A 22,500-nucleotide genomic window follows, 5' to 3' on the forward strand; every position below is an offset into this window, starting at 1 on the left:
TTACCTGCTTTCATCATCTTTACAACTGCCTTCACCTCATCCTTCCTTATTTCTCCTCCATTCTCCTCACTCATCACTCTCATTTTCTTCGCATTTCCCACTGCAGCTATCTTTCCTTCCCTATCCTCCTTCACATTTAGCAACTCCCTAAAATATTCTGCCCATCTTCCCCTTACTGCCATCTCTTCCATTATCATCTCTCCATCTGTGCCTTTTACCTTTTCTTCTCTACTTGATTCGCCTCCTCTTCCTCTCTTAATTTCTTTCCAAAACATCTTTTTATTGCTTTCAAAATTTTCTGTCATACTCCTACCCCATTTCACATCTGCTCTCCTCTTTGCCTCCTTTACCTTTTGCTTTACTTCCCTTTACATATATATATATATATATATGTGTGTATATATATATATATATGTATATATATATATATGTATATATATATATACATGTATATATATATATATGCATACATATGTATATATATATATATATATATATATATGTATATATATTGCTCCATTTTCTGAATAATTTATTCCTTGTATATATATATATATATCTATATCTATATATATATATGTATATACTGTATATATATATATATATATATATATGTATATATCTGTATATATATTGTTTCCCTTTTCTGAATCATTTATTCCTTTATATATTTATATATATATATATATATATATATAATATATATATATATATATATATATAAATTATATATATATGATGAAGGTGGAAAAAGAAGTCACGGGTCTAGTTCCGAGTTACTGAGTTTATTCCTGACCGGTTTCGCTCTATGCTTCTTCAGAGGAATGTGACTCTGGAGTGAAGCTGGCGGTATACATAGTCTGAGTAAGACCGCGTTCCCTCCTTGGAGGTGGGTTACGTTTGGTTGTACAATGGTTTTTAATACAATAGTGATAAAAATACAATAAATTGTTGTGATGTTATTACAAAACAGCTCCGGTGTGTGTGGAATGTTGATCGAGGGTGTAACATTGTAAGTGAAGTGAGTGGTGTAGAAATGTGTGAATCCTAAAAAGTGTCATATGATAACTTATAGTATTAAATAATATTATAATAATATAAGGATAAATATCCAGATAAAATGAAAAAAATAAATGAAAATAACAAATAAAATATAAATATATAAATAAATAAAAATAAAAATAAAAATAATAAATATAAATAAAAATATATGCTTATTTAAAGTGACATGACATCTCATCGCATATCATTGTGTGACAGAATGTTATCAAAAAATATACATACATATATAACAATGAATAGATAAATAAATGCCAAAGAAATATATAGTAAAAATATGAAATGAATATAATAAATAAAAATAAAAATAATAATAGTAATAATAATAATAAAAATAAAAATAATGAAAATACGAACTGACCGGCCTCAAGGCCTCAAGCCCTCAACCCAGGGAGCGCGGACGTTTGGGCACCGGATGGATTTTGTCGTTCTATGTGGGCGCTGTTCTGGGGCAGGTTCTTATGGCTGCGTATTGAGCTGTGAATTTTTCCCATTTAATATCCCCTACTTTTTGGTTGATGTTGGCATTGGTTGTTATATATAGGGCTTCAATCACCTTCCTTTGTCTTTTTGATAGACCTTTCTTTACTACCTCTGCCTGTTGCCAGTCGGGAAGATGTCCTTCCTGATCCACGTGGCCCACCATCGCGTTTGAGAGGCGGTGGTACCTTAGGTCCGCCTTGTGCTCTTTTATTCTGGTATGTAGGCAGCCCCTGTGACTCTCACCATAATATGACCTTGTCACAGTTGCCACATGGTATCCTATATATGACGCTGAGGTCGTTTGTTGTTTTAAGATGTTGGTGTTACTAGTTGTCTGATTCTCCTTCCCGTGTCATTCACTATTTCTAGTCCTAGTGGGAGGCGTACAGCATCCCCCAGTGTGTGCGTGAAAATTCTGAGTCCGGTACGACTAGGTATTGTTTGTCCTGTCTGTTTACTGGTTTCTCCTCCGTTGCCTGATGTTTTGAGCTTTACTTAGAGAAGTGGACAGTAAGCCCCTCTGGGTATCCCAGTGATATGAAGGTGTTTGTGACGCGGCGGATTTCTTCCTCGAGGAAACTCCTTGCTGCAGATCCTCAGAGCTCTGAGGAAAAAACCTATCACCACTCCTGTTTTGGTTCGTTTCGTCATGTGCACTGTAAAAATGTAAAAGGTCATCTTTGTTGGTAGGTTTCCTATAAACACTCTAAAATGTGCTTTGTTATCCTCTCTAATAATCTCCGTGTCGAGAAAAGGCAGGCGACCACGGGACTCAATCTCCATAGTGAATTGTATATTATTAGTCACTTCATTTAACTTTGACAAAATCTCCTCAGCATCTGTCTCTGCAGGGGAAATGAATAGGCAATCATCTACATACCTTAGCCAATGTGAACCCTTTGGGAGAATTTTTAAAAAATGATCCCTCTCCCAATACCTCTAGGTAGAGGTTTGCTGCCACTGCACTCAAAGGAGATCCCATGGGAAGCCTTCCAACTGGTGGTATTCTTGGTTGTCAAATCTGAAAGAGCCAAATCTCATACATTTTTCTGTGAGCTGCATGTAGTCTCTTTTGCAGATCGGTAGGCTATTTTCGTCGATTGTTTGTAGTGCTTCCTTGATTAATCTTTTCTGTGAAAAAGTCCTATGTTGTTGAGTTTCTTCTCGATTAAGTCTGTGGAAATTTTTTGAGATGCGTACTACTGATGTTACCAAGGGCGGACGATAGGGGTTTGGCTAGGATTGTAGCTAACCCTGTGCGGGGCGCTTCCAATACCTGAAGTAATGGGTCTAAGCGGTATCTCCTGTTTGTGGATCTTGGGGAGTCCTTTCAAGGTCGGTGTCTTGGGGTCTTCTTCTAAGAGATGTAACATTTTCTTACCCTTTTCGGTTCTCTTCAAAATCTTTCTTGTGGTTTTGTTGAACTGTTCCGCTTCCTCTTTTGCTTTGCCGATGTTTTGTTTGGTGTATGTGGACGGGTCGGATAAGAGATCCTCCATTTTGCGTACGTAATCCAATTTATCAAGGATCACTATACCTCCGCCTTTATCAGCTGTTGTGATCAAGATGTCGTTGTTGTCTCGGAGTTCTTTTAGTGCACGTGTGTACCTTCTGTGGGATGGCTGGCTCACGTTTTCTCGAGGCTAGTGAGCAGCATAATATTAGACCCTGTTTGAATCCGTTCTCTAATTCACTGTCCCTCCCAATTATAGTTCTTTTCAACATAGTCGGCCGTGGTTTTGTGGTTAATGCCCGTGCTGAACTTCAGACCTAGGGAGAGAGCTTCTTCTTGTGTTTTTGTCAATCTGAGTGATGATAGGTTTGTAATCAGTTCGTGCCTCCCAACTTCCTTCCATCGGCTGTTGTTGCACAAATGTTCTAGTTTCATTTGGAGTTTTGCTTTCTGGATCCTGTCTTCTTCCTTGATTTTAAGGACAAGGCCATGTGGTATGTGGTCTTTCTTTCAAGCGGCTCCTGATCATGCTTTCTTCATTTCGTAGGGTTTCTCTAGCTTCTTTTAGGTATTCTCTGGCTGTGTTGCTGAAGGGTTTGTGTGGTGGTGTAGGTGTTTCGGTGCTGATCTGGGTAGGACCTGTTCTTCTAGGCAGTCCTTTAGGAATCTGTCCTCTATTTTGAATACTCGTCAGCTTTCCTCCTAAGAGTAAACTCATCCTCGGTGACGCCACGCCTGTGTCTTTTCCATCTTGAGACAAATGTTGGTACATTATGACAAGTTGATGAAGGTGGAAAAAGAAGTCACGGGTCTAGTTCCGAGTTACTGAGTTTATTCCTGACCGGTTTCGCTCTATGCTTCTTCAGAGGAATGTGACTCTGGAGTGAAGCTGGCGGTATACATAGTCTGAGTAAGACCGCGTTCCCTCCTTGGAGGTGGGGTACGATTGGTTGTACAATGGTTTTTTAATACAATAGTGATAAAAATACATTAAATTGTTGTGTTGTTATTAAATAACAGCTCCGGTGTGTGTGTAATGTTGATCGATGGTGTAACATTGTATTTGAAGTGAGTGGTGTAGAAATGTGTTAATCATAAAAAGTGTCATATTATAACTTATAGTATTAAATAATATAATAATATAAGTATAAATATCCAGATAAAATGAATGAAATAAAATGAAAATACAAATATAAATATAAATATAAATAAATAAAAATAAAAATAAAAATAATAAATATAAATAAAAATATAAATGGGGAAAAATTCACAGCTCAATACGCAGCCATAAGAACCTGCCCCAGAACAGCGCCCACATAGAACGACAAAATCCATCCGGTGCCCAAACGTCCGCGCTCCCTGGGTTGAGGGCTTGAGGCCTTGAGGCCGGTCAGTTCGTATTTTCATTATTTTTATTTTTATTATTATTATTACTATTATTATTTTTATTTTTATTTATTATATTCATTTCATATTTTTACTATATATTTCTTTGGCATTTATTTATCTATTCATTGTTATATATGTATGTATATTTTTTGATAACATTCTGTCACACAATGATATGCGATGAGATGTCATGTCACTTTAAATAAGCATATATTTTTTATTTATATAATTTTTATTTATTATTATTTTATTTATATTTATATTTATATTTGTATTTTCATTTTATTTCATTCATTTTATCTGGATATTTATCCTTATATTATTATATTATTTAATACTATAAGTTATCATATGACACTTTTTAAGGATTCACACCATTTTCTACAGACCACTCACTTCACTTACAATGTTACACCCTCGATCAACATTCCACACACACCACCGGAGCTGTTTTGTAATAACATCACAACAATTTATTGTATTTTTTATCACTATTGTATTAAAAACCATTGTACAACCAAACGTAACCCACCTCCAAGGAGGGAACGCGGTCTATACTCAGACTATGTATACCGCCAGCTTCACTCAGAGTCACATTCCTCTGAAGAAGCATAGAGCGAAACCGGTCAGGAATAAACTCAGTAACTCGGAACTAGACCCGTGACTTCTTTTTCCACCTTCATCAACTTGTCATAATGTACCAACATATATATATATATATATATGTGTGTGTGTGTGTGTGTGTGTGTGTGTGTGTGTGTGTGTGTGTGTGTGTGTATATATATAGATATATAGATATATATATATGTGTGTGTGTATATATATATATATATATATATATATATATATGTATGTATATATATTGTTCCCTTTTCTGAATCATTTATTCCTTCGCCCAAGTTTTTTCCCAAAAACAAATTAAATTGAATTAATTATTACCCTAACACCATTAATAAAAAGGTGGTAGATGTCTACCAAAGGTTAAAAGAAGAGCATAGTCAAGGGGTACATTCGATTCCATGTAAAAGTTGTGACTTAGTTTACATCGGACAGACTGGAAGGGATTTGAACACTAGGATGATTGAACATAAACGTTCCATTAAATATGGACAAGAGATCTCAGCTGTGTTTCATCATGTCAAGCAATTTAAACATTGTTTAGATTGGGACAGAGCTGAGCTTATCTATAAATCCAGATGTGAGTTCAGGAGAAAAATGGTAGAATCTGCTATTATTGAATACTAGCCCAATATAAATATTTCAAAGGGGCAATGGTCCCTGGATATAATTTCAGGACTTTTTTATCACCAACCTATTAAAAACACATTTGCCTCTTGACCTCACATACGGAGTGAGCCGAGGGTAGAGACCTCTTCCCATGTTCCCCTTTCTCATGTCAAGGGTACTACTTAGTAGCACGTTCTCTCTTAATTGTATCTACTGAAGAGGATTGCAGTTTGCAATCGAAATATATAGATTCCCCGTCTCCAGTCTTTTCTACTCCAACAGTGGTTTTAACGTGATATATATGTGTATATATATATATATATATATATATATATATATATATATATATATACATACATACACATATGAGAGTTTGGGTGGTGAAAGTAAAACGACGATGTTCTCGAAATGGATTTTACTCTCACGTTACGACCCAGTTGGTCGTAACGTAAGAGTAAAATCTATTCCGAGAACATCTTCGTTTTACTTCCACCACCCAATCTCTCATTTGTCGTTTATTCTCTCACTCTCTCTCTCTCTCTCTCTCTCTCTCTCTCTGTATATATATATTTATATATATATATATATATATATATATATATATATATGCATCATATACCAGATATATATATATATATATATATATATATATGTATATTATATATATACATATATATATATGTATATATGTATATATATATATATATGTATATATATATATATGTATATGTATATATGTATATATATATATATGTATATATATATATATATATATACAGACACACACACATACACTCTCTCTCTCCCTATCTATCTATATATCTATCTATATATCTCTCTCTATCTCTCTATCTCTATCTCTCTCTTTCTATTTTATCAACACTGTTTCTTCGTCTTTCTCTCTCCGCCCCTCTCTCTCTCTCTTTTGATTATATCTCTCTCCCCCTCACTCTCTTCATGTGTCTGTTTCCTTCTCTTTTTCACACATACTCCCTTATTCTCTCCCGTTCTCACTCCCTTCCCTTATCTATGCTCTATCTTTCCTACCTTCCTCACTACTCACTCTCTTCTTCCCATTCCATCGCTCCCTTCCTTCACCTTTCTTCCCCTATTCCTCCACCGCTGCACTTCTCTTCTGAGATATTAATTCGGCGACCGTCTCCATTCCATTTTTTGCCTTCCGCCATTCACCGATGACCGAACCCGGGACTGAGGACCGCGTCTTTCAGCAGACGCCTGAGGGTTGGCGGGGTCAGGCGGTGGAGGCGGGGGAGGGAAGCGAGTGTTGGTGGCCGTATTCGATTCAGGGTTCGGAGTAGATATATTTGGAGTTTGTTCTCAGAAGAAAAGGAGTTCTGGTTAGAAAATGATCGCTTGAGAAATCAATTATATCATAAGTGAATCAATGTGTTATATATTCTTGAATAAATAGATGAATGAAAACTGATTTGTTATAGGTAAGCAGAGAGGCATTTGATTTTTTGAAAGTATTACAAACGTGTAAACAAAAGTAACAGAGGCTTGTTTTTTAATCTAGTGCTTTGGATTTTTTGGATTTCAGGTGGAGCAGAGTCCAACTGAGGAAGCAGCATAACAGAAACAATAATTGTTGTAAGTATAAACATGAAATACAGAAATTTCACCATACACAAACAAACATACGTGCAGGTGTGCGTGTATCTGCGTGTACCTGCGCGTGATATTTTTTTTTTTTATACAGCCAAATCAAATGGCCTCTCCCCCCCTTACATAAAGAGAGTGATCGAGTAAAAGCACACACCCATTCCACAACCCAGCCCACATCCATCCTAACCCACTTATTACCCCCTCCCTCCCATCTGAGCACTCTGTAGTTGAAAAGTCATCCCTGGCGCCGCCACACTGCTCAGGCCAAAGGTAATGCAGTGAGACACAGCACGAGTTTGTTTACCTTTACTACTTCAGTATATGGCAAACCAACATCCTCATCTAGTTCTGTTGCTACTACTACTACTACCACTTCTTCTACTACTAATAATACTAATATCAATACTAATACTAACCACTGCTACTTATTTTTAACGACCTCCATCCTCGTGGAACTGTGTGGTGAAAGCAATCAGGATCTGTCTCCCACAGACACAGGTCTGTGCCCCCTCTCTCGCCAAAGACTGTTGTCTACTACCCTTTTGTATCTTTCATTACTTCATTTTAATAAGACCTAATACAGAAGTTCATTTATCCTACTGTCTACTACAGTCTGTTTTGTACATGTGCTGATTTAGGCGGTGGGAACCTGGTACCTCTCAGGCATAGGAGAACTGATCTTAAGAGTGGGAATGACAGTCTACATCTCATCCACGATACAATGCTGCTGCTTTTTTCTGCCATCACCTCTGCCAGACGAGTGTAGAATACCTTTACCCTTGGACCCATCCCACCTGAAGTCGTGAAGATTATCGGAGTGAATGACCCCTGGTCTATATTCTGTATACGCTCCTCGTACATCCTGATTTTCTCATTCTCGTTTCGAGAGTGGGGCGCCTCAATGGTTAGGTTATTGTAACATGGGGGCCATCGGGTCAAATATTTGCATGTCAAAGAAGGCCAGTTGTCCCCCGTGTCCAGAAACCTCTTGCGCTGACATCTACTCGTGCTTTATCTGATGTGTTGGACGTGCGGTGCCTGAAGTTCTCCCCTCCTAGTAGGAGTAATGTTGGTTCTACTACTACTACTACTACTACTACTACTACTACTACTACTACTACTACTACTACTACTACTACTTTTACTATTGCTTCTGCTGCTACTAGAAAATAAATATAAAATATAGTGTGTGTGTTTGTGTGTTTGTTTTGTGCGTGAGTGTGCATTTGTGTGCACATGTGTGTGTGTGTGTGTGTGTGTGTGTGTGTGTGTGTGTGTGTGTGTGTGTGTGTGTGTGTGTGTGTGTGTGTGTGTGTGTGTGTGTGTGTGTGTGTGTGTGTGTGTGTGTGTGTGTGTGTGTGTGTGTGTGTGTGTGTGTGTGTGTGTGTGTGTGTGTGTGTGTGTGCGTGTGTGTGTATATGTGCGTGATTGTGTGAGCGTGTGCTTATGCGTGCGTGGGTAAGTTAACACCATAGCAAAGTAAAAACGCCTAGCGTTAACTTCTGTCAACTATACTTTTATCATTTAGAATGAAGGAGCCTGCCTTTCTTATTCCTAGCATAGGAAATACGATGTCGCTGTGTACCATTCTGGTTTTACGAGTTCTAGAGTCTTTTTAGCTGAGAGAAGAACTCCCTCTGTCCTTCAAGACCCTTTTCAATTCGGGAGCTGCCACTCACGTGCTTGAGAGCTTCCACAGCAACACCCTTCTCATCCATCACTGTACACATACATCAACGGAAACACGACCTACAAGACAACTCTGTGCCCATGTCAGACAGCGTTCATCACAATTTTGTTATTGTTGTGACGAACTTTATGAATTTCGTTCTAACAAAGGAAAGGAGACTTCTTTCAGGCTGGAGTCCGTCCCCTCATTCTCATTAAACCATCTGCCTTTAACTGCAATATAACCTGTGTTGAAGGTGTGAAAGAAATGTAAAAATCGAGACATCAAAGAAGTATTGATAAAGGGCGGAGATTCGTGTGTGTTGCTGTACACAACATTAATTGCAGAGTTTGCAAGGTTGCAGAAGAAAAGTGAGACGTCGTTAAAATTGAATTTTATTGAAGTGAAATTATGCACATTTATTCAGCTTCAGAAAGAACAAAAAGAATGTGAAAAATGAATGCATAGTTTCAGTTTTGCCTGTGGTTTTATGCACACATACGAACACGGAAACTTAGTACGCGTTCAGACACGTGTATACACATTCGTAAATGTATAAAAAATACCCACGGTATACACAAACATGCACACACACACACACACACACACACACACACACACACACACACACACACACACACACACACACACACACACACACACACACACATACACACACACACACACACACACACACACACACACACAACACGTACATATATATATATATATATACATATACAGTATATATATGTATATGTATATATATATATATATATATATATATATATATATATATATATATATATATATATATATATATATATATATAAATACACATTTACACAACTTTCTGGCGCGGTGGTCAGAGTTCTCGCCTGCCACTACGGTGGTCCGGGATCGAATCCCGCCCAGGGCTGAAATAATTTCAGTATCGCTGCGCTACGAGTTGTTATTCCAAATCTCGTGGGCGGGTAGCTGGAGATATGTGTACGTGTAAGGTCACAGTATTACCCATAGATCGGTCATCCGGGAGGTTAATAACTGTCGATCACGAGTCCAACACGTGATCCGAGACCATAGTGAATGGTGAATCACATACACACAAATATACACAAATACACACAAACGTGCACACACACACACACACACACACACACACACACACATGCAAGCAAGCACGCGTGGACGCGCGCACACACTTGAAATACTCATTTTCTCTCTAACTTCTGTACAGACGTATTCTAATCTCATCGGTATTCTACTTGTGTCCTTGTATCCTGATGAATACTTCATAATATTGACTTCATATTTGCAATATTTCTGTTCAATGATATCCATCACATTTTTTAGGCATCGCATTCAGACATATTTCCAACATATAAAGATTCTACAATGTTGTCGTCAAACTTTAGAATCTGACTGGCCTTTAAAAGCGTCGTTATATCAAATGTAAATTGATTTTATTGTACAACTATTGGGGACGGGAGCTTCAGTTTGTGGAGGCCCTATATCGATCAAAATACTTTTCATCGTTTTGCAAGGAGAAGGTGTTTGAGCCGGCGTCCGCCCATCATCTTTGAAGTCGAACACAATCAAATGGTGACAGACGCAATAAGGATATCAGTTTGTAGAGCGCAGTGGAAAATGAAGTATTGTGTTCTGCCTTCCACATCATCTCGACAAAAAGTACGCGGTGTGACCTGATGAGGTCGGTTTCCTCACCTTGGTAAAGGGTCTAGGTCTTTATTTATATTAATTAGAATTAGTCGAACGCATGTTCTAAGGGGTGACCATAGTTTATCCTGTGCTTGGCGGTCACGAGTCCTAAAGGGGTAACTACAGTATACGTGTTGGCTACAGAACACTACAGACCTGAGTACGCACACCTGATTTATCTGCACGATTCCTGCATGATCCGAGGCTAACCTAATCCAGTGTAATTATAGATAATTATGCACCACGGGAGCTTAGCCACGTGTTGTATATATACGGCTTCGGGACACGTGTAAAATCAATACGGAAGCAAACTTTGAACTCCAAGTTTCGTGCCTATACCTCCTAAGCCACGACACAAGCTCTAATAGATATCCCTAAAAAGCGCTTAGTGGCAATACCCTCCTTTTATACACAACTATATTTTCATTTTCCTAGAGTTTTCTTCCCCTCCCACAAACACCAATCCCACACGAGCGAGTGAATTTTATGACCCATTCAAATAAAGTGCAACTCACTAACCCTCCTTACTTCTCCCCGTAGCCCCCCCCCCCGCATTATTCAGTTCCTTTACTCTCTCTTTCACACACATACACAAAAAAAAAATTATATTCTTCTTTAATTCTGTACAGCGGATGCTTCCCCTCAGAGGCCATGTTTTTGTCTTAGATATTGAAAAAAAAATGCACCACATAAATTCTATTTTGTTTTGTCATAAGTTGAACATGTTGCTATTTCATATTTACCAATGTATTTATAAACATATGTTATATTTTGTATAGTCTATAGAATCTAAACACATCAAAATTTAGTCAAATCTAAGAAAATACCAGGTGTTTTTTTCTAAATGTGTGTATGTCAGTGTGTGTGTGTGTGTGTGTGTGTGTGCATATATGTATGTGAGAGTGTGTGATTATTTATTTGTTTGTTTATTACTTTATCTATTAATTCGTTTACATTTATTCTGTATATCATATTATCACATATCTCTATCATATATTGTAATATATATTTTATATGGTTATTTATTTATTCATTCATTTAACTATTTGTTTATTCATTTATCAATTTCTTTATTTATCTATTGATAAACTTATTCACTTATCTATTTATTGATTTTCATTTGTCTATCTATATATTCATTTATTTGTTTGTTTATTTATTTATTCAACTATTTACTCATTTATTTATACATTTCTATTCATATAATCATTGATTTATTAACTTATTTTTATCTATGTTTAATATGTATATATTAATCTATCTATTCGTTTACTTACTTGTTTATTTATTTTCTATTTGTCCCCCCCTCTCCTTTTATGCAATAGGGGGACGGAGAAGGGGGGTCGCCGATTTAATGAAGCGGCCTTGCTGTGGATGTGCTGTGTCTTGCGACACTGCTTCTGACCCAGGGCAGTGGACAGGGTGCAGGGATGACCCGTCATCCGGGAGGTGCTCAGATGAGAGGGAGGGTGTAGGGGTGTGGAGTGTATTCAGGGATGGAATGGGTGGAAATGATTTTATGCCTTTCCCTTTTTGGCTACCTCCCTTGTAAGGGGGAAAAAGCCTTGTTATATGTATGTATGTATGTATGTTATTTATCTATTGATTTATTGATTGATTTATTTACTTTTTATCTATGTATTTATTTGCATCCTTCTCGCTATGCACCAATAAGTCTCCTGTTAGTATGCTTGGCTGTGGCCTCTTAACTACATGCCCTGTTAATGATGTCTTCAGGTAGACTTTTCGATTGGTGAGTGACTCACGATATCCAAAAAAATAACGATAAATAAATGAAAATAAAAAAATGTTGTGTCAGGTTGTGTCAGATACTATCTGACGTGTCGGAAATTGGCAATACCGTCGACTGTAAGAAGATGGACAACCCGATGGAGAAGACCCAGAGGTCTCCTGGTCGCAAAGGAGTCAATCAAATTCCACTTCCGCAAGAAGGAGCGGTCTCAAGGTTATCTGGTCTCTCGATCGGACCCAGAGACTCGCTCTATCCTCACCATCCGCACGTACACAGAAACCAACCAAGGTTCTTACACATGTCCCACATGCACAGAATCTATAAATTACTCATATCTATCAAGTGTAACACACGCGGCACATTAGTCAACATCACCAGCACTACACTAGCCACCATAAACCAGTAAACAAAGAGTTTGATCTGTAGTCACCACATATCAACACACAAACACACACAAAAATATTTCAGCACAAAACACACTCTAAACGTACTACAAATAAACATTAAGGTATAACAAACAAGTACAGAGCTCTTTGAATTCCTACATAAACGCAACACACACGCATAACAATAATACAGGATATTAACACTACACTCCACATCGTACACTTTCACTGAATCCGCAATAGTTATGGAAGACAAAACTTAACGCGATGGTGGACTCGTAACATTACTTCTTAACAGCATACTCTTCTCCAACAGAACCAAGGAGCTAAACTATCAGACAACACCACAGAAATAAACACACTCTAATAAAAAATAAAAAAAGACTAACATACTAACAACATCTGTATGATGTCTAATAAACTGTTAGAGGAGTATGGTAGGGGTTACAAGGATGGATATAGTAATAAATGATGTGAAGAGGAGTGTGGAGATGAAAAGGAAACTGGCAGATAGGGTTGATGAAAGAATACCTGGATGGTTTGGGCGCATGGAAAGAATGAGTGAAGGGAGAAACGCAGAGTGTGCAAAGTAGAGATAGATCAAGTAAACTTGAGAGAAAGATCGAGAATGAGATAAATGGATGGGATGAAAGGAGCCTTGGGAAAAAGGGCACTATTTCTAGAGCAGGGAAGGGAAAAAGTAGAGAAAAAGCTGTGAATGGAAGATATACTGACAAAATTCGAATGTATTTCTCCTGGTCCTCTCTACGCGTGAGCGGAGGAAGAAGGATGGTCCCCATAAAGCAGTGGGGGTATACCAGCCTCGGCTGTTGTGCCTTGCTTTGGATATGCCGTGTCTTGCTGAAGTGATTTTGATTCAGGCAGCAGTGCTGGGGTGGGGGGGGGGATGACCCTTCATCCACATTGGAGCTAAACTAAAAGTGAAACAAATTTATGTTGGATGGTTGTGGGATGTGTGTGTTGTTGGGGGAGAGTGTTCCATGACTTGACTGGTTAAATATCTTATATGGTAGAAGAAGCCTTTTGGTGTATAGATGGATAGGCATAGATGATCAGTTGCAAATACGGGTCTTGGGCAACAGGAGGAATTTCTAATTAGTTTTTAAATACTTTGTAATCATACTCTACTACACTTTCACAGCAAGGTTGCTAGTAATTAGAAAAACATATACACCACGTCAACTACAAAGAAAACATTGTTGATGATAACAGGGTCAGCCAGACCACCCTCATAGAACACCTTCACACAGATATCAGTCCTCTCTATAAATCATCAAATGAAAATGATAGACACACAGTTCTATCGTACTGCTTAAACATGTACAACCAGCAACCACCACTATAAAAACATCCATAAAAAGTTATATTCACAATCAGATCACGAACTAAGCACTCCAAGACCGAACACCAAACACTACTCCATCAAACCTCTCCAATTCTTACCCCGAAAGAAGCATCTCCGTCATGAGAAGCAAGAGCCGTATTTTTGCGGCTGGTTTCAGAATAATATCCAGCTCTAAGAGAATAACCAACACAGAATAATCCTGGCCAATAAACGAAACTGCCACATCACAGAGACGACATTGAACACCTAATCTTGCACTACCTCACCCTAAGCACAGGCAGACACCAACACAATATTTCTTCTTTGAGTGACTTATGAACCAATTTGGTGGCCGTTGGCGGTTGCATGAGAGCCTCTGGAATAAGAGGAATCAAGAAAAGATCGAGGAACATTACTATCCGTTTTCCATTGTTAGGGTAATATCGCGCCGAGGACATTGAGCCATACAGGCTGTAAAGGAGAGATATAAGCACAGTAGAAGAGAAGGATAGTGCACGTTAACTGTCATCAGCATTTTTTTTTTTTTTTTTTTTTTTTTTTTTTTTTTTTTTTTTTTTTTTTTTTTTTTTTTTTTTTTAGATTAGCCTCAAATCATAGTAAAATGCTACATGGCTCTGGGCATTAGTGTGTCACTAAAATTCATAAATTATCGAATATACTCATACTATGGAAGAGATGGAGAGAGGAAAATGGAAAAGAGAGGAAGAAGGAGAACGAGGAGAGGAGAAAAAAAGAAAGGGAAATGGAGAGTGGAAGAAAAAGCAAGTAAGTAGGATATGAGAAGAGGCAAATGGGGAAAGGAAAAATAAAGAGAGCCAAGCAAGAGTGGAGCGCAGGGGAGGGGAAAAAGAGGGGAAGGAAGAGAGAAAGAAATATGAACGGAGGAAAGTAAAGGTCGCGATGAGGGGAAGGGAAAGGGAGAAAGCTAGTTCTACCAATTTGTTCACGTGCGTGCGTGAGTGTGTGTGTGTATGTACCCGTGTGCGTGTACGTGTGTAATTCACCATGGCCTTGGATCACTTGTTGAACTCGTAATCGACAGCTATATACATCGGGATGAGAGTTCGGAGATCATATAATCTAATCAGTGGATAGTACTGTGACCTTTTATCCACACCATACACCCATCCCCTTCCTGTAAAGAGGCAGAAAAAACATACAGAATTAGTGAAACTTTTGTCATTATGTAAATGTGGCATGAATTCGGTGCCACGGTGTGGGAACCCGAGGCGTAAACCACAAAACAACAATATTGTGCGTGGAGCCAGATTCCAAGATTGTTGTGTCTTTATTTGCTAATGCACTACACCACAAGAGACCAGTTTTTGTTGGATATATTTCATGTGGTATCCAGGAAAAAGAGTAGGGAAGACTTCTGGATGTCCATGCTTTTAGGGGAAAGAGTGGAGAATATCAGATCATTCTTTAGTGTAAGGTAAGTTGAGAGTGCAGGATAGATGGAGAAAAGGGCAGAAGGTAGAGAGATGCTTAAAGTAAAATGTTTAGATGAGAAGGAAAGGAACTGGACTACAAGGAGAGGCTGAGAGAAGTGAGGGAGATGGTGAAGAATAGAGTAGAACTAGGAGTGGACGATGAATGGGGTGTTTTAAGGATGTAGTGACAAGTTGTGCAAAGATAGTATGTGGAACGAGGAGGATGGAACGGAATAGAAGGAATGGTAGCGAGTGGTGGGATGATTAAGTGAAGAAGGTAGTAGAAGAGAAGCGAGCATTTACGTACTGGTTCCAAAGTAGGACGAGAGAAACATAGAGGTACAAAAAATGAAAAGCAAAACATAAGATAAAGGAAGAAAAAAAAGAGCAGATGTAAAATGGGGGACGAGTATGACAAAACTTTGAACGTAATAAAAAGATGTTTTGGAAGGAAGTTAGAGAGGAAGGGGAGATGAGTCAAGTAGAGAGGAAAAGGTAAAAGGCGCAGATGGGGAGACGTCAACAGAAGAGGAGGCGGTAAGGGACAGGTGGGCAGGATATTTTCGATAACTGTTAATGTGGAGAAGGAGAAGGAGGAATAGATGGTAGCAATGGGAGGCGCTAAGAAAATGACGATGATGAGAGAGGACAATGGAGGAGAAATAAGAAAAGAAGAGATAGAAGTAGTTTTGACAATTATGAGAGCAAGTACGGTACCTGAGTTAGATGAGTGTCATGCGGAGTGTCTGAAGAAGGAAGGCAGAGTAACAGTGGACTGGCTAGCGAGGTTGTTTAATGCGTGTCTAAGGGAGAACAGAGCGCCGGAGAACTGGAAGATTGACTGTATAGTTCCGTTACGCTTTACAAAGGTAAAGAGGACAAATGTGATTGTAGTAATTTCAAAGCAATAAGTCTGTTCAGTGTAGTTGGAAAAGCTTATGCGGGTTTTAATATGGAGAGTAAGGCGAGGAACAGAAGGAGTTATAGATGAGGAACAGTGTGGGTTTAGCAAAGGTAGGGACTGCGTGGATCACATTTTTGTGGTACGGCAGATATGTGAGAAAGCTTTAGGAAAAGGTAAGGATGCTTTTTGGGCCTTTATGAATTTGGAAAAAGCTTATGACAGGGTAGACAGGAAGGCACTGTGGGAGGTTTTACAGATATATAGGATTGGGGGAAAGCCTGTAAGGGCAGTAAAGAGTTTTTACGAGAGTAGTAGAGCCTGTGTTAGAGTTGGGAATGGAGAGAGCGAGTGGCTTGAAGTAAAGGTGGGACTGTGATAGGGATGCGTCATGGCTGTTCAATGTTCACATGGATGGGGTGGTGCGGGAGGTTAGGGCGAGGGTAATGGGCAGGGGATTGGAGATGGTTAAAGAAAATGAAGAAAAGTGGCAGGTGAGCAATTTTTTGTTTATTGACGAAACTGCGCTTGCAGCAGGGTCATAGGAGGGATTAAGGGAGTTAATAGTGGAGTTTGGGAGGGTTTGTAATGGGAAAATAGTGAAGGTAAATGTGGGTAAAAGCAAGGTGGTGAGATGCACAAAGGGAGAGGATGGCAGCGAGTTGGGATGTCTAAAAGGAGAGAGGCAGGAGGAAGCAGATAGCTTTAGGTATTTAAGGTCGCACGTGGCAAGAGAAAGAGAGAAGTGGAGGCGCAAGTAAATTGTACACAGAGAGAAGCAATTAAATGCCTTGGGGGTTAAAAAAAGTATCATGAGAAATAGACATTTAGGAACAGGCGCAAAGAGGAGACTATATGAACGGGTGATTGGGCCAACAGTATTTTATGGGGTAGAGACATGGAATTTAAAAGAGGCAGAGAAAAAAATTAAATTTGTTTGAGATGAAATATCTGAAGTACTCATACGGCAGTAGTTACAAGGTTGGATAGAGTGAGAAATGAGGAGGTGAAGAGGAGAGTAGGGGTAGAAAAGGAGATGGCAGATAGGGCTCATGAAAGATTATTGGGATGGTTTGGACACATGGAAAGAATGAGTGAAGAAAGATTAGTAAAAGAGTTGTGGAAGGCAGAGGTGGATGGAGTGAACGTGAGGGGACAACCAAGGATGCAATGGATGGATGGGATGAAAGGGGCACTGAGCAAGAGGGAAATGTTTGTTGGGCAAGTAATGGAGAAGACAGAAGATAGGGGTGAGTGGAGAATGGCTATGTATAGTTGATACCGTGATGCATGGAAGGGACTGGGTTGGGGATAGAGGAGTAGGTAGTGGTTATGTGTGAATGATATTTAGACGCATCCGAAAGGATTTCTCCCTGTACTCTCTTTTTCTGTATGAGGGGACGGAGAACGGGGATCGCCGATTAAGTGAAGCGGCCTTGCTGTGGATGTATTTTGTTTTCTGCATTGCTTCTGACCCAGGCAGTGGGCGGGATGCAGGGATGACCCGTCATCCATGAGGAGCTAAGATGGGAGAGAAGAAAGGGTGGTGGATGGGAGTGGAATGGGTGTGAGCGAAACAGGTGGAAGTGAGTATTTGCCTTTTGACTTGGCAACCTTCCTAGTAACGGGGAAAAATCCCTTGGTATACAAATAAGTATTTCATATTGTTTATCCATTTATCTATTTATTTATTTGTTTATTTAATCAATTTATGTATCTATTTATCTATTTGTCTATTTATTCATTTATATATATATATATATATATATATATATATATATATACACACACACACATTTATTCATTATTAATTTATTAATTTATTCATTTTTTCATGTATTTTTTTATTTTTTATCTACTTATTTATTTATTTGTTTGTTTATCTATTTATTTATTTATTTATTATTTTTCATTGATCTATTTATTTGTTTAATCATTCATTTTTCTATCTATTCACTAATTAATTTATTTATCTATTCATTTATTCACTTGTTTTATTTTACTTTTATCTATTATCATTTCTTTTTAGTATGTACCGTCGAACTTTGGAATCTGTACTATTGCAATCCAGCCTGAACCTAGTTAGAACAATGCAAACCTGTTTTTTGTTGTTACTTTAATTCGGTTTAGGTATTCATAAGGGAGCTGTTGTACATAGATATATGTCGCTCAGTAACTATAGGTATAATTCCGATATCTCAATAATAGGTTCTGGTGTCCGCAATACGCGCAAGTGTGAGCGTCCCCCTTTAGCCTCGTGTTTACGAAACAGGATATCTGAAGTTCGCTGGCCGAGCGGGTTAGGGCGTCGCTACTTTCGATGGAGGTAGAGGCCATGGTGGTTCGAACCCTGCCACCGGCGAGTTAAATCAAGGGTATGGTTTGCTGAGTTTCACGTTACAAAGTCCCCTATAAGCGGCATCGTCCTAGCCTCCTGATAGGGGAGGGGGGGATTTCACGACGTAAAACTGAATCATCATCATCATCATCAGATCTGAAGCGACATTAAAGCGAAAGAAATGTAATCTACTTTCGCCTTCAGACTCGAGGGAGTTTGGCCAAAGGCAAAGCACAAAATCTCTTGTAACATCACAGTGTCAATTAGCGGGTCTCCAGGATGACACAGTCTGCCAGTCATGACGCAAACCCAAACCTTTATTGCGTGTCTGCGCGGCAGAGAAGTAATTGTACCACTGATGCTGAGGGGGCTGTTTGTGTCGAGCGGTGCCTTCCGAAAACAAACGTAATCTTCTAGCACTAGCCAGAATGAAATATGTAATGGTAATGTTGTAGTGAAGGATTTAGCCTGGAAAGCGTCGAAAACCTTTCCTCACGATGATAAAGTCGCCGGGGTTTTGTTGGAGCTAAACGTGTACGAGGACATCATCATAGTCGAAGATTCCTTTAAGAGTTAATTAATTCCGGTGTCGTTCCCACAGTTGAATAAAGACACTCGAGGGTGATCAGAGAAGAGCCACGAGTCGCAACGGAGATGATTACGATAACCGACCATCATCAGACGATAATTATCATTTAAGGCTGTCTGCGACCAAACGACTTTAAGTGAATGTGACCCTTTTAAGAGATTCTTCGTTAGACCCCGGTCCGAGATCGAAAGAATTAACCTTTCACCAGCCGAGTTGATGGGAGGTGCCATCTAGTTCGAATGGAGGGGAGGGGGACGGGCGGGCTGTTGGGGGAAGATGATGGAGAGAGGGAGGGAGCTGGTTTGGTAGCTCATAGAAGGAGGATATGAAACGACAGTGTAGAGAGGGGAGAGAGAATGGGTAAGAGGGAGAGAAAGAGATATAGGGACGAAATAGGAACGTGTTGGGGATGGTGTAAAGGGCAAGCGAATGGTGTAGCTATTGGAATTGATGGTGATTGTGGAAATTGTGGTGGTGACGGGGCTGATGGTAGTGGAGCAGTGCATGTGTATTGAGGGAAGGAGAGGAGGTAAAAAGTTGACCCATACAGAAGGGGAAGTGAGAGAGAAAAAAGAGGAAAGAATGAAGTGAGGGAGGGAGGGAGGGAGGGAGGAAATGGGGTAGGGAAGCAAAGAGCAAAGTGGATGAGAGGGAGATCGAGATGGAAGGGGCGAGGAAAAGGGGGGGGGGGAGGGAGCCAGGGGAGAAGGACGAAGGGGGAGAAGCGGGGGGGAGGAGATGATATATTGCAGAGGAAGTAAAGTCCCAGGTGATGGTCGTGGTGGTGGTGGCAACTGAAATGGTGGTGATGGTGGCAATGATGGTAGTGGTGGTAGCTGCTTTTACTCATGGTGATGGTAATTGAAGGGGTGGTGGTGGTGGTGGTGGTGATGGTGGCAGTGGTGGTGATGGTGGTGGTGGTGGTGGTGGTGGTGGTGGTGGTGGTTGTGGTGATGTGGTGGTGGTGGTGGTGGTGGTGATGGTGGCAGTGGTGGTGATGACAGTGCCTATGGTGGTGGTGGTGGTGGGGATGATGACAATGGTGGTGGTAAAGGTGGTGGTGGCAATCATGGTGGTAATGATGATGCTGGAGGAAAGTGGTGGTGGTATCAGTGGTGGTGGTGGTGGTAATGATGATGGAGGTGGTGATGGTGATGATGATGGTGATGGTGATGGTGATGGTGATGGTGATGGTGGTGAAGGTGTTGGTGGTCGTGGTGGTGGTATTGGTGGTGGTGGTAATGATGATGGAGGTGGTGGTGGTCATGGTGATGGTGATGGTGATGGTGATGGTGATGGTGATGGTGATGGTGATGGTGATGGTGATGGTGATGGTGATGGTGGTGAAGGTGCTGGTGGTGATGGCGGTTAATGGTTAATGGTGATAGTAGTGGTGCGAAAATTGGATGTTTGGCATTGAGGGAGCGTGGGGTTGGGGAGAACTGGAGGAGGAGGAGGAGGAGGAGGAGGAGGAGGAGGAGGAGGAGGAGGAGGAGGAGGAGGAGGAGGATGTGGAGGTTAGGGAGCGGCGGATGTGGAAGCGGAGGAAGAAATGTGAAAAAAGATGAGTTATGTGACCTTATTCATGAAAGGTTGACCTGTGGTCCGATGACTATCGTAATAGATTTGATTATGGCTAACGGAAGACCATTTTATTTCCCTGCGAGATGGAACAAGAAACGACGGCGGTCTCGATTTAGATGGTGAAGTTAAGAGCTATTACATATTCCATTATGTATAAAACTAATTCTACCATTTTGTTCACTATGCCTGGCGTTTGGTAGCCGACGGACGATTTCCTCTAGTCGAGGAAATCCTTTTAGATTTTTTTTAAGGACTGATGTTAATGTCTGTGACGATAGTATTGATGTGTGTAACAGAGAATTTAGTGAGTTTTGTTACAAAAAGGTTAATTAAGGGATGCTATGGAAGAGCGAAGTCGGGTCCATACAAATGGGAGTGTAGCTGAAACTTAATTGGCAATATTGTCAGGAAAGAATATTTTATTGTAAACATAGATTGCTTTATTACTTCCGATAAGGTGATTATGTCATCGGTCGTGTTTACTTGTCTGTTTGCTGACAATTTTACGCAAAAAATATTTATGAACTTTTTTTTTTTTTTTTTGTGTGTGTGAAATATGACCCATGTAACAATCTAGCATATTTCGGTGGTCAATCAAATCATGATCTGGATCTTAGAACTCTTTGTAGAGCCAAGAACAACAGCAACAACAACAACAACAACAACAACAACAACAACACAACAACACAACAACAACAACACAACAACAACAACAACAACAACAACAACAACAGCAACAGCAACAACAACAACAACAACAACAACAACAACAACAACAACAACAACATCAACAACAAAAGCAGCACCAACAACAAATATCCGATTTTCTACCGGTATGTTTTGCCTCAACAACAAAAAGAAAAGCAACAACAGCAGCAGCAGGAAAAACAACAACAGAAGCAACAACAAACATCCGATTTCCTACCGGTATGTTTTGCCTTGGCGGAAGTCTGGGCAGCGCGAGTGCTTCTATTTTTGCCTCGGAAGGGGGGGCGAGCCTGATGAAACTTAAACCAATTCCCCAGCGATAACGAGGAACCTGGTGAGGGCTCCCGTCGATCAGAGGGAAGTGGTGAAGGAAATGGAGGGTATGGTCGAACTAAAATGAGCTTCCTCTAACAGTTAATTTCACCAACAAGCTTGCTTTAGTGTCAATAAAAGACGACTATGTTTTCAATATTTCAGAGAAATATGACTTGCTTTAGTGTTGATATTGACAACAAAAAGTATCAATATTGTTGGCACTGGTACGGGTTCACGAGTGCCAACGTATTGACATTCTTTAATAGCCTATTTGTCATGTGACCAACATTGCCGAGAGCCTCTGCACAGTCTCCGTCCAAACCTCATCAAGTTAGTTACGTCTTCTACATACGTTTACATAAAGCCTATTAAAGAGATTTCTTTGCAGTCAATTGTTTTCTTATTCAGCTACAATAGTATTGTAGACAGACAGAATAGAAATATATTCAATCAGCAAACAGAAAAAAATACTTAACCTTTTAAAGTTGAGGGGCTTTTCTTA

The 22,500-nt window shown here is 39.6% G+C and overlaps 1 protein-coding gene across 6 annotated transcripts in view; it reads left to right on the forward strand.

Moving 5' to 3' along the window:
- Positions 1 to 22,500, forward strand: part of LOC143017755 (orexin receptor type 2-like) — a 460,398-nt gene that overhangs the window by 184,106 nt on the left and 253,792 nt on the right. For 4 of the 6 annotated variants that reach the window (XM_076172613.1, XM_076172612.1, XM_076172610.1 and 1 more), the window contains exon 2: positions 7,173 to 7,222. The exons of the other annotated variants lie outside the window; for them this stretch is intronic. The gene's annotated coding sequence lies outside the window, so the exon portion shown is untranslated. The remainder of the gene's footprint in view (positions 1 to 7,172; positions 7,223 to 22,500) is intronic. 6 annotated transcript variants of the gene reach the window in all.

Source organism: Oratosquilla oratoria, chromosome 33 (genome assembly GCF_046742065.1).
Source record: "Oratosquilla oratoria isolate Oo_2021 chromosome 33, ASM4674206v1, whole genome shotgun sequence".
In the NCBI taxonomy this organism is placed as follows: domain Eukaryota; kingdom Metazoa; phylum Arthropoda; class Malacostraca; order Stomatopoda; family Squillidae; genus Oratosquilla; species Oratosquilla oratoria.